This window comes from Lynx rufus, unplaced genomic scaffold, assembly GCF_022079265.1.
Source record: "Lynx rufus isolate CCGP_SWC_20201006 ecotype Redwood Valley unplaced genomic scaffold, mLynRuf1.p SCAF_7, whole genome shotgun sequence".
Classification (NCBI taxonomy): domain Eukaryota; kingdom Metazoa; phylum Chordata; class Mammalia; order Carnivora; family Felidae; genus Lynx; species Lynx rufus.
The window spans coordinates 5,901,808-5,913,735 of NW_025814889.1; the positions used below are offsets into that span (position 1 = coordinate 5,901,808).

The following is an 11,928-nucleotide window of genomic DNA, read 5'->3' on the forward strand; positions in this document are numbered from 1 at the left end:
AAGTGTCACCGAGGATGTGGAGAAACGGAAACCTTTACACACTAGTGGGAATGTGAAATGATGCAGCCATCGCGGGAAACAGGATGATGTTTCCTCAAAATATGAAATACCGAACTGCCATTTAATCCAGTCAAAAGAATTTAAAGCAGAGACCTAAAGAGATATTTATACACCCATGTTCAAAGTGTTATTATATATAAACCAAAACGTGGAGGCAACCCAGGCGTCCATGAATAGATGAGTAGATAAACAGAACAGGATACACACACACAATGGAATATTATTCAGCCTTTAAAAGGAAGGAAATTCGGACAAATGCTACAACACATATGCATCTGCAGGGCCTTATGGTGAGGTAAGCAAGTCTCACAAAGACAAGTACTGTATGTTTCACGTATATGGGGTGCCCAGAGTAGTCAAATTCAGAAAGACAAAACGAAGAATGGAGCTTGCCAGGGGCTGGCGGGAGGGTGAACGGGGAGTGTTAAATGGGGACAGAGTTTCAGTTTTGCAGGATGAAGGAGCTCTGTTGATAGCTGGTGGCGATGGTTGCCCACCAGTGTGAAGGTATGTAATGCCACTGAAAGGTACCTTTCAAAATGGTTACGATGATGAGTTTTGTGGTATGTGTACCATTTTGTCACGATTGAAAACACTTGTGGCACTCAGTTGGTTAAGCATCCGACTCTTGATTTCGGCTCAGGTCATGATCTCATGCTTGGTGAGTTCGAGCCCGGTGTTGGGCTCTGGGCTGACAGTGCAAAGCCTGCTTGGGATTCTCTGTATCTCTCTCTCTCTCTCTCTCTCTCTCTCTGCCCCTCCCCTGCTTGCACTCTCTCTCACACAAAATAAATAAACATTAAGGGAAAAACAAAAACCCAAAACCTTTAACTGGTAGGTTGTCCAGCTCTGTGTCAGAGTCAGACATACGAGCTGTTAAGACCTAGGCAAGCGATACAACTTCCTTGAGACTCAGGTTCTTGACCTGCAAAATGAAAGTGGTGATGATGACAATACTAAGCAATTTATAAAAGCGTTGCAAAGATTACATGAAATAGGAATGTTTGTCAAATATAAAATTCTGGGCTTCATACCCGGCACGCAAATGATAAGTAATACTGCATCCATCAAACCATTATTTTATTGCTTTTGTTGGCTCTGATTATTATCATCAACATTACTAGCTTAAAGTTAACATCAACCTGTAGAAGCATGTCCGGCCAAAGAGAGTACTTTAAAAATGGGCTAATTTAATCGTGGAACAGAAACTAATTTCTGAAACTCTGATTCTCCCTTTGCCCCAAGGGTTATGTTTAGATGACAGGGAAATGTGGATTTGTGTATAAATGCCTGATGTGATAGGATATTGAAAGATGTTTCCTTTATTGCAAGACAATACCTTTTAATTCAACTTTCTGCCTCGATGTGTTTCTGAGTGTCTCATGATCTCTTCCTTAACAGCCAGAATAGGCATGGACAGGCAAAATTTGAAAATGAGATACTGGGGGGCGCCTGGGTGGCTCAGTCGGTTGAGCGTCCAACTTCGGCTCAGGTCACGATCTCGCGGTCTGTGGGTTCGAGCCCCGCGTCGGGCTCTGTGCTGACAGCTCAGAGCCTGGAGCCTGCTTTGGATTCTGTGTCTCCCTCTCTCTCTGCCCCTCTCCCACTCATGCTCTGTCTCTCTCTCTCTGTCAAAAATAAATAAACGTTAAAAAAATTAAAAAAAAAAAAGAAAATGAGATACTGGAAGTTTTACTATAATGGACAGACATGAAGAAGTCAAATGCTGTGCATGACACCATGAGACCATTCTCTCTACTTTCAATTACACATTTGATTTGGGACAACAAAATTATGTAAATATGAAATCACATGATCCATGTGTGTTCCCTGGGATTTTTCATCATACAATTTTTTTTTAATTTTAAACAATTTAGGAAAATTACTTCAAAGAAAAAAGAGAAAAGGGTGAAGACTCTAAAAAGGAAACCACCTGAGAGGAAAATATACCCTTAGTAACAGTCACATGCGATTATTCTAACTGCAATATTTTGGGGAGCAAACAACATAATCTGCAAATCTAAAATATGACATGCATTAAAAACAGGAAGTACTAATTCTAATTCCTATTTTCAAGGAAGGCAAATGTCCTATCATGAAATCCTGCATCTCCCCCCCAGAAGAGAGAGAATATATTACAGCCAAATGAGGGACCTTCATAGAAATGACCAAAGACAAATGGGCAATTCAGGGGAGCCTCCAGAACCTGCTCTGAACAAGGGAAATGGAGTCTTAGAGTTGAAAGGGATCTTTGAGATGCTAAGGAGGACGAAGGTGTAAATAATTGTACAATATCCTTGTGTATCTAAAGAGAAATGCCAACAGCAGAAGAAGTGAAAGTTCTAGTAGCTGACCCAGGGATATTCAGAGCCGACTCAAGGGTGTTTCCATCGTAGGGAGGTGGACCCAGCCGGAGGACCCACAAAGAAGCTTGCCCAAGCGCTTCTTGCCATTCTGAGCCACCATGGTACAAGACGGTGGCGGAAGTGAGCATGACACATTGAAGGGTGGCGATGAGAAGTCCTCCCTGGAACTTCACATTTTAAGAATTTACAAGAAAATCACAGGAGTGAAACAAAGGCTGGTGAGGCCGAACAGGTTACTCTTGAAATCAGAGATAAAAGTTTATGAGAGCGAGAAGAAAAAACAACAACAACAACAACCAACAAGATGACTTAATTTAGTCTCAATCACTAACGGGGAGGAATTTCACAGCTGAGGCTTTGGAGGTTTTAGAAGGTCTTCTTCCTGTGCCTTAGGCTTTAAATATACGTACATGCAATCAGCAGAAAAGGGACTAACAACATCAATCTGTGACAGACACCTGCCTCAAACAATGGCACTGATCTCAGAGGGATTTTAAACAGCTGTGCATAAACTTCAAAAGTAATTTGCAACCAAATTGGTAAACGTCACCCTCCTTTGTCACCCTCCTTCCCACTAGACACAGCGTTTTTTAAAGAGATTGAGCATCCGCCCCTAAGCCTGCCATTTTACAAGAGTTACCAGAGATAAAGTTAGGGGGAAAAACGAAGTTGGTGATTCACAAGGTTGGGGTGTGGGGTGGGAGAGGGGGGGGCCCTGGAGCTAGGAGCAGGGTGCCTTCACCAAACATCCCTGCCAGGGAAGGGGGGCTGTGCTGGTCACCGCTTCTACGGAAGGCTGGGTCCAAGGGGGAAGGTCTAGAGAACCAGTGCAGGGGGTCAGGTGGGCACCTGGCCCTGGCCAGACCTGCACCTTTCCCGCAGGCTTCACCCTCATGGCTGAATAACCTTTTCTTACACAACCTCAAAGGACAAGGCAGCTCAGTGGCAGACTCCAGGCGGAAAGAATCTGAATCTCCAGCGGGGCCAGACCTTTGGGCCTCTCCTCACTCATGCCTATAGGGAGTGCCCAAGCCTTTAGCATGAACAGTCCATTTCACACAGATAACTGGGGCTCTTAAAATTCAATAAAATAAAGATATTTAACTCTACTTTCTTAACATGTGGCCCTGAATGCCGAAATACAGAGAATCTCACTAGAGGTTACAGGATTGAGAACCACACTTTTTTTCCCCCTGTATCTATCACAGAGCCGCCTCACCCTGCCCCAGGACCTTGAAAAGAAATTTGGTTTTGTTTAGAAGTGAGTCTTGGCAGCCCTGCCTGCTGCTCTCGCAAACCCTAAGGAAACAAGACCTGTGGGCAGGTCACCATCTGCATCAACCATCTCTCCTTATAGCATTTGCCAAGGATAAAAAACTTGCCACCTTCTTCCCTCCTTCCCACCCCAGTAAGTCCAGGTGAGAGGGGAGAAAACGAGAAGGAAGTGAAGGCGCCCCCCAGCCCCAGCCTCGGTGGCCTCCACACGGCCAAGGTCAGCTGCGCCCTACGCCACCCGCGCCTAAGATGCCACCGGAGGCAAGTGGCCCAAAGTTTGCTGCGCTCTATTCCCCTGGCGGCCGGGCAGGCGTCCCGCGCCCCCTTCCCCGTTCGTCTCGCAGCGGGACCCGGGCCGGCCTACCCCCGACTCCGCACCCCGCCCCGCCGGCTCGCGGCCCCGGGCCCCCGCGCGGACCCCCTGCCCTCCCCGGGGCCGACGCCCCCACCCCAGCTCACCTACCTGCAGACTGGGCGCCCGGGGTCCCAGGCGTTGCTGCTCGGCGGCGGCGCGGGCACTGGCGGCGTCCCGGCGCCTGCCAGGGGGCGCTCGTGAGCCCGCGGCCCGAGCGCCCGAGCCGGCCCAGCGGACGCCCGCCCAGGAACCCGCGCCCCGCTCCGCGTCCCCTCCCACCCCGCCCGCCCCTCGCCCGCGCTCCTCCCCCGCGCCGCCCTCCCGGGCCCCGGGGACTATGCGGGAGGTCGCGGCCAGGGGCGCCCGGCACCTGCCGCCGGCTGAGCTCGAGCGGACTCCACGCCTCGCCCAACTGAAAATCGAAAACCACCCTTCCGAAGGGAAGGATCAAGGTCATTCGGTGAACAGAACTTCACGGGTTTCTCTTTTTACACTACAAAAGGGCTCATCGACATGGATCTGAAGTTCTCTTTGAAAGTTACCTACCCAGGACTGTGGGTGCTTTTCTGTCTGGAGGATGCTCTTTTCTACGTTGTGTGCCCTAGCTGCCACTGTATTTTATTTTTGGTTTTTATTTTTGCACCCTGTGGATTCATGTATAGTTTCCGAAGTTGCATTGCTTTAAAACTTTGACAGCCTCCAAGCTGCGGTATGACCTTACAGGTGCATGTCATTCGAAGCCTTTGCACCTTGTTGGTGATGCTGATGGTAATCCTGATGAGGATGACTGGGGTTAATTTTTCAATCAGGTTAGAAAACTATATATCTGGTTACCAAAACTGTTACAGAGCGATTCTCTCACGATCATGACACTAAATGTTTAAAGTGTACTTGCTTCAGGCTTTTGTTGCTATAATGTTCTAACACCACATTAGTCTGAGAAATATATTTTTTTTTTTGAGAGAGAGAGAGAGAGAGAGATTTAAAAGGTAAAAACGAGCAAAATCTTGGATTAACAGGCTTCTGATCGTGGATGTATATATAGAGTGTCAGTTGCAAAGGATCTCTGATGGCAGCTAGTTCCCAACTTTTAATTTAAAGATGAAAAACGTAGGCGCAAGTGGGTGTGTTGACTTGAGAAATTCACATTGCTGCTTTGTGGCAGGGAAGCTAGATAGAGCCGCTCTTTCCCCTAATCTCCATGAACTCAGCAAAACAAACACACACTCCTTTTGAGGATAAAGATGCAATGCGTGAAAACTAGCCCCTCTCCCACACTTGTTAATCTCTAACCATGTTGAACTGATACTCAGGCCAGAATCAACAACAGAGAGGCTGCCTCTTGGAAGATCCTAGCCAGGAAGGAGGTGCGAGGGTAGATGGACTCTCAGAGTGCCGCTCACTGTGGTGTCATGAGAGCCTGGCACATAGTAGGCACTGACTGTATATTTGCTATTGAAATCTGGTGGTGAAAGGTAAGTATGGCTGGGAACAAGGCGGCAGAGCAGGAAGAATTCGCTCCGTTGAGAAGCCCAGCTTCTCTCTGCAGAAGAGAAACTTCTAGTTCGAAATGCCTTCCTCCTGGTTCTTCTCCAGCCATCCCTAAACAGAGCCTGTCACATGGAGAAGAAGAGATGGCCAGCTGTGAGCGTCTGCAGTGCCAGCAGGAAACCCACTCATTCCTGATGGCTGAGATTTTCACTGACCATTTGAGAAAGAGCTTACACACATATAGAAGCTCAAGGAAAGTTCGTGTGTGTTTTTAACTTAGTCTGTGGTCAATGGCTTTTAAAAAGTTCCAAATAATGATGATCATGTACTGAGTGCCTATATACGAGGCAATGTAACGTGTCCATTGCACTTTTGATGCACTGTTCATTTACTCTTTGTAAACGTTATGGGGTAGAAATTATACCACCATCATCATCATCATCGTCATCATCATCATCATCATCATCATCATCATTTCTGTTTCAGAGATGAGACTAATGAGGCTTACCAGGGTAATGCAGCTTGCTCCAAACCTTACAGTTAATAAAGTCCCAGAACCAGGATTCAAACCCAGGCCAGTGCGGAGCAGCTCGATCAGGCGCTGTTGATTAGTGCCTGCATTCTACAGCCATTCCCTCTGTTTTCTGCTTGGCTTTCCTTTGGACAACTGGTCTCTGGGGACCCGTTCCACTCTACTGTGCCACAACCATGCAGTCTTACCGCTGAAAACCCATTAATCTAAAGACCGATTCTTCTAAAACCATATTCACTGTATATCTAAAAAGAGGATTTTGTTTTTGTTTTGCATTGGTGTTTGTTGATTTGTCTTGACTCTCCCCTAAGAGCAAAACATCTAAATCTGTTCTTGTTACATGTTAGGTGTTAGGGATACCTCCACGTCTTTTTGACCCCGGCGTCTTGTAGGGCCAGCCTTCTCCTTCCCCAGGCCACTAGGTATTTCTGCTTCATGACCAGACATTGTCTCGTTGTTTTATAAACACGGCTGCTGCTCAGAAGTTCTCCACACCTTTGTTTCCTGGAAGAGGAAATGACACTTCCTGGAGCGGACTACATGTGGGCGGTGAGGTTCTACTCATTGTGTGAAACACACTCAGACTTTTGGTTGTGTACTTCAGTGTCTGCCCTAAAGTTTCCTGGAATGATGCTCAGGACAGACTGTGGTGTGGTTTCACCTTAGCCGGAAGAGGTATGATCCCTTCTTTGGATCCAGAGCGAAGAAATAAACGACGTCAAGAATCCTATCGCTGGAGAGATCACAGTCCATCTTCCTCCAACTTGGAATCTGCAAAAGGGAGCCTGAGACACCACCTCGCTTTCATTTTGGACCCAGCTGGCGATTATCTTCTACTTCCCGAAGAGACCACTTCCTGCACCTTCCATAACGGATTTAGGATAGAAACTAAAGAGACGATGTCCTCATTATGAGCCTCGATTCAGAGAAAGAAGGTATTTGGGGGAGTAGTAGGACATGACAGACACAGGCAATTTGAACAGAGGACTATTTAACAAGGCCACTTCTGTCTCTGCAGAAAGTCACCACTCAGAGGGACACTAGTTTGGATAATTTCATGAGGAGTTTGGCTGCCCAGCTGTCACTTTGCCAAAGGCCTGGCAGAGATTGGTTTTAAAGTGGTCTTCCTGAATCTCCAGAAGAATCAGCATGGTGTTAGACGACCATGATCTTCCCTACCCAGAGGCCTGAGAAACATGTTGAGTCTTGCATAAATTTATTCAGAAAATGTCAAAATTATTCTAGAAGCTGTAGGTGAAAGTGACAGAGGCAAGATGAAAAACAGGTATTTTAAATTCACAGCTTGGACAAGGGAAAGGGAGATTTCTTTTTTCCCCTAGTCCATCTAACTTTATGCATTCAGACGGGGAAAAAGGATAATTAGAAGCTAGAAATTGTTATTGCATGAAGGGAGCTGTAAACACGGAAGCCAAAATTGTCTCTCCCCCAGGGGAGCAAATAAACCTTGATTCCTACTCATAATAAGATTGACACCAACTCTTCCAAATCAGGAAGGGAAAGGGTCAATAAATATTTTATTCGGAGCTTAAAAGGCAGCAGTGTTCATAATGTGGTATTTTTTTTAAAGGTCCTATGTTGTTATGTATGCCTGGTGATGTTAAGCTAGTTTTTAGATCTTAGACAAGGTATGGGAGTAGGTATTATGTCTTCATTTAAGAAAGAGATGATGAGTGACCCAATTTTAGGTGGCTAATATTTTTTGTGCATTTATGACACGTGCCATGGCATGGTGTTGAATACTTTAATTATTTCATCTGACTGTGACAATGAATCCCCCAAGATGGGGAATATCCCCTTCACTTGACAGATGTGACATCTGAGGCTTAGTGATCAAACAAATGACTTGCCAGGCTGTCACAATGAGTGGTGGGGTGTGGCTTGACCCCCGGTCTGTTGACCCCAGATTCAGGACCTTTGCCATTATATACACGGAAACAAGACAAGAGCTGAAATGACAGCCTGCCTCTTGGAACAGTAAAGTCAGTTGTGTGTGTTTATGGATATCCCAACTAACAAGGTATTCTAAGAAGAGTTAACAGATGTATACATGGCCGATTTATAAATCATAATGTGTCAAAATGCCCACTTAACAATGCAGCCATAGAAAATAAAGCAAAATTTAATCTTTAATGATTAGATTTTAATGATTAGAACATCTAGAGGTCATTTTTTTCAACTATTATTATATTATCGAAGAATGAATTTGAACATGATAGTGTCTCCCCTCCATCACCCCCAACGCCATTTTTTTAAGGTAGTGGAGTTTTAAAAACACAATGTTGCTGTCTTGTTTTACTTGTGGCTTCTGAAATCTTATAGCACTGATTTTTTTTTTTAAGGTATCAAGGACAACAGAGAGAATCTAATTGTAACATAAGTATCTGAATCAGATAGCGAATGGTAACATTTTCAGTGTTGTTTTAGCATAGATATACCTTAACACAATAAAGTTTCATTGTGTTTGTAAGTCAAACCGCTTTATTCTCTCAATCCCTTTTGTGAAAAAGCAAATACCACACCCATCCCTCCCTACTCCCTTCTTCAACCTGTATCCCTCAGACACACACCATTTATGGGTTTATTTTGACATTAACATGCACACACGCACGCACACATGCAGAATTTATGTTAGACTTCGTAGGTTCCTTCCAGCTTTAAAATTCTGAAGATAAATGCCAACTAAAAGAAAGTTCTAATTGTCAGTGATGGGGAATGTAATATAATTTGCTTCTAGTACTCATTGCTATTTAAATATATTCACTGGTATAAAAAAATTCAAATACTCTCAAGGAAGTCATACACGGATAGCACAGGAAACACAGAAAATCATTACTTTCTTCTTTGTGTACATTTTCCTGCCTACACCACAGTCTCAACCATTCACTCTGAAGTACAAATTTTGTGGAACAAAAATACAGGTAATTTGCTTTTTCTCAGTAGTCAGAACAGAGGCCTACTGAGGCTAAATTGATCATATTTGACCGTTGTGTGAGTCAGAGTGACTCTGTTTCACGGTCACACTTTGTCCCCCAACTCAAGCATCTCACCCCTGAAATGTTTGTTGTTAGCCCCAAATGGCAACCCTTGAGACGGGTTATTTCTTTAAACTTATCTTGGCTCATAAAGTTGTAAGCAGATCCAAGCTGGCATTTTCTTTTCTCCTCCTCCTCCTCTTCCTCCTCCTTCTTCTCCTTCTTTTCTGCTTGTTACTCTGCAGAGTCAGCACAGAAAAGAAGTAAAGCACTACATTTGGGGGTTAGCATCTCTTTTGAGAATAGACTCTTTTTTCTAAGTTTATTTATTCATTTTGAGAGAGAGAGACAGAGAGACAGAGAGACAGAGAGACGGAGAGAGTGAATGGGGCCGGGGGAGAGAGAGAATCGCAAGTAAGCTCCATGGGTGGCATCAGCACACAGCCAGACACGGGGCTCAAACCCACCAACTGTGAGATCATGACCTGAGCCCAAACCAAGAGAGTTGGAGGCTTGACCGACTGAGCCACAGAGGTGCCCTTTGGAGAATAGACGCTTAATCTCAATTTTATACATTAAACACACACACACACACACACACACACACACACACACACATTACCCAGTACTTAAATACATGTATTCTGATGATTAAAAAAAACCCCTCTGTAATATTTAAATAATTCTTTTTAAGTAATCCTATCAATAGCTTTTATTTGTACATTTATGCAACATTTAAAATAATGGAAAGCTAATGTTTTCACACCTCCTGTTTGAACTTGATGGAGATACACTCAAGGACCAAAGCTATACGTCATTGCATAATATAATCATTGTGTTGGGCACCCCAACCTGATGTATCATTCATTGTATTGTTAGCTATACTTCAGTAATAAAATGTTTTTAAAAAATCAAAGATGTGTGTTATCTCAGATTAGAGGACGTGCTTATTTTTCTAAATAGACCATAAATATCACACATTATTTCAAAAATTCTGTCCTATGTTTGTTGTAGTCTAAGAGGAGATATTCACGTGACATCCTGCAGATTTCATAGGGAGAATCGAGTAGATAAAACCTCTAAAGTGCTTTGATCCCTGGAAAACCTTGAGGATGCTGTACTTTGAATAGTGGTATTTTACATATATCAGCTTGTTAAACCGCTGCGACAATCCCATAGTATGGGTGTTGTTATTCACACTTTACAGATGAGAACATTGAGGTTCAGAGAGGGTAAGTTACTTACACAGTATCACACAGCAAAGGAGAGGCAGAGCTATGATCAGAATCCAGGCGAGGCTCATTGGGACCTCACTAAAACTGCGTCTCCAGAATTCTGGCCAGCATCCACAAAGGCTAAAAATGGGCAAGCAGATTTTGAAAAGTAATGGTTATTATTTTTCCTATGAGAAAAGCTCCACATTTACTTGTATGCACACACACACATCTAGAAATTAGGGAAAAGTAAAAAGAGAAAAATGGTTATTCATAATTCCCCCATCCAAGGCAATGAACATTTTGGTGTATTTTCTCACTATCTTTTAACTATGTGTAATTTGGGGGAACTTCCTGCCTGATTATAAAGTACTGAATATTCATCACAGAAAATTTGAAAAGCATAAACATGTATATAAAAGTTTAATTCGCTTCTAATCCCTAAATATTTTGTCAAGGAATTACAAATATGTTTTCCAGGCAGATGATTGAAATTCTCTGCTTGCTCTAAATAGGACTAGCTACTTTGCCTTTTACTAAATGACAAAAATTATGTCCCCCACCCCCCACAGTGAATAACGCTACTGTTTAAATCTGCCCTTATAATTCCTCAGAATGCCTTTTTTCTTCTTCTTTTCCTTCAATGTAACTTCTTTTAAGAAGTATCCTGTTCAGGGTGAAAAAACCCCACCAACTCCCTGTTTACTAATTGGATCATGCAGTTTTAACTAGAGGGAAAAGCTTTTGGTCAGGGAAAAGCATCTAATCCTGCTTGCCAGATTAAGTAAATACGTTTGGGTGTTACGTAAATCTGGGAGGGCTGCGGAAATGTGGATTAGTTTTAATCACGCTAAGAAAGTTTGTCTCCAGGCAAAAGACAAGAAAGCCGTTGCTTGAGAACCTCTCTTGTCTTGTGACTTGACCAGCCAAGGGAACTTAAAAAGACTTAAAACCTTAAGAACTTAAAAAGGCTTCTGGATGAAACACAGCAAGGTGCAGCAAATTCTAGCCATTACAGCTTGTTATGCGGCTTCCCCTCTCCCTGGGAACGCAGTCGGAAACTTGACTAAAGAAACCAAACAAGAAATCAGGTTCTTGAGGTTATTATGACCTTTGGCACGTTTCGTGGCCTGTCGAAGAATTTAAAAGAATTAACAAACTCTTGTAGGTGGATTTGTTTTTCGAAATCGCTGTTTCCTTGTTGCAGATTCATGCTCTGTCTTTTCCTTACCATTTCATTTGGGCGGAACAGAGACCTCTCCCGTGGTTCTACACTTAAATTCTTCCTTTTATTCCTTAGCTAAAAAAGAAAATTCCAAGAATTCCACGATCTGTTTTGTGACTCCCTGGATATAGTGAGTCCGTGATGTACCATGGGGAGGATGTGGAGAAAGTGGACTTCTCAAGCAGATTAGCGCCACTTGGGGAAACTCTTTGGAAGCTACTAAAGCTGCTTTATGCATATCCAGTGACCCAGGCTTTCCACGCAATCTACAGAAATGTACACACGATATGCACTAAAAGGTGTATACAACATATTCATTGTAGTACCGTTCATAAGCACCCCACGCTGGAAACAGCTCAAGCACCCATCAACTGTCGAATGCACAATTAAACTGTGGTATGTCACCCAATGGACACG

At 43.7% G+C, this 11,928-nt stretch overlaps 1 protein-coding gene and 1 long non-coding RNA gene across 2 annotated transcripts in view; one reads left to right on the forward strand and one right to left on the reverse strand.

Moving 5' to 3' along the window:
• The window catches only part of PRKCQ (protein kinase C theta), a 187,617-nt gene extending 183,380 nt beyond the window's left edge, over positions 1 to 4,237 (reverse strand). Inside the window, exon 1 of the mRNA XM_047064849.1 lies at positions 4,165 to 4,237. The gene's annotated coding sequence lies outside the window, so the exon portion shown is untranslated. The remainder of the gene's footprint in view (positions 1 to 4,164) is intronic.
• A 2,382-nt stretch (positions 4,238 to 6,619) lies between these two features.
• Positions 6,620 to 8,646, forward strand: LOC124502368 (uncharacterized). Its single transcript, XR_006959899.1, has 2 exons — positions 6,620 to 7,014; positions 7,098 to 8,646. It is a non-coding gene; the product is annotated as an uncharacterized LOC124502368 (long non-coding RNA).
• Positions 8,647 to 11,928: the final 3,282 nt, after the last annotated feature.